The sequence below is a fragment of the Furipterus horrens genome, unplaced genomic scaffold (assembly GCF_987537825.1).
Source record: "Furipterus horrens unplaced genomic scaffold, mFurHor1.1.pri manual_scaffold_3, whole genome shotgun sequence".
Lineage (NCBI taxonomy): Eukaryota > Metazoa > Chordata > Mammalia > Chiroptera > Furipteridae > Furipterus > Furipterus horrens.
The window spans coordinates 7,053,940-7,055,007 of NW_028327173.1; positions in this window are offsets into that span (position 1 = coordinate 7,053,940).

The following is a 1,068-nucleotide window of genomic DNA, read 5'->3' on the forward strand; positions in this document are numbered from 1 at the left end:
TAAAAAAAAACAGGTGAACTTAATTTTTAGTTATACATCTTACTTAACTCGATTTATCCAAAATATTATCACTTTGGCTATGTGAGAAACGTCCAAACTTGTATTTTTTTGTAAGACTATGTGAGCCAAACTGAAGACATATGTCTGGGAGCAAGATCTCAGATGCTCTGGAGAATAAGTTTGGCATCTTCTTTTATGCATTTGAAGTTAAGAAGGGAAAGTAAGGAAGGTTACCTGAAGGTGAGAGGAAGCAATCTGGATTACAGAATAGTTAAGAATATATGCTGTTTTGAGGGGCCTGAAAGGTGTGTTAACAATGGACACAGTTTGCTTAAGGCAAAAATAGGCCTTTTAGTAACGAAGTTGTATGCCTGCGGCGTGACTGCCGACTCTGACCAGCCCAGTTAGGAATTTATGCTCAGATCACCTGGTGAGGTTACTTCCCATAGAAACCCCTTTTCACGTTTACAACTTTAACACAATCAACACAAAAATATGAATGAGATCGTTTACATACTTTTTTGGTACTAAGTCTTACAGCACGCCTCAGTTCACACTAGGGGGCCAAGGCTACACGTGGCTAGTGGCTGCCATACTGGGGGACCCAGGCTTGGGACCTTCCCTGCAGTGACTGAGGCCATCAGAAGACCTGTTTATTACTGCTGTGTCCTAGTGCCTGGCACTTAATGAGGCCCACTCAGTATCTGCCATATGTCAGCTGGGGTGATCTCTCTGAGCCTCCTAGAACTGTTGTGAAGGTTAAATAAAATGAGGTTTGTTAAGTACCAGCTCAGTGACTATTGTTACTGCTCTTATTTCTCAAAGTCAATTGAAGGGCAGCAGGCCCCAACGTGCTTCCTGCCTTCCTCTTGACAGAGCTTCTTTAAAGTCACAAAACGAAAGCAGAAGCCTTGGGATCATGCTCTGGACCAGAAAAAAAAATAGCCGGAACCTCTAATCCACGCCCTTGTTTTTTGTCTCTTGACAGTTGGAGGCCCCGCCCACCCCGGCCCAGACAGGCTCCCGGCGGAACTACAGCCCCCATAAGGCAGCGGGAATCCCCAGCCT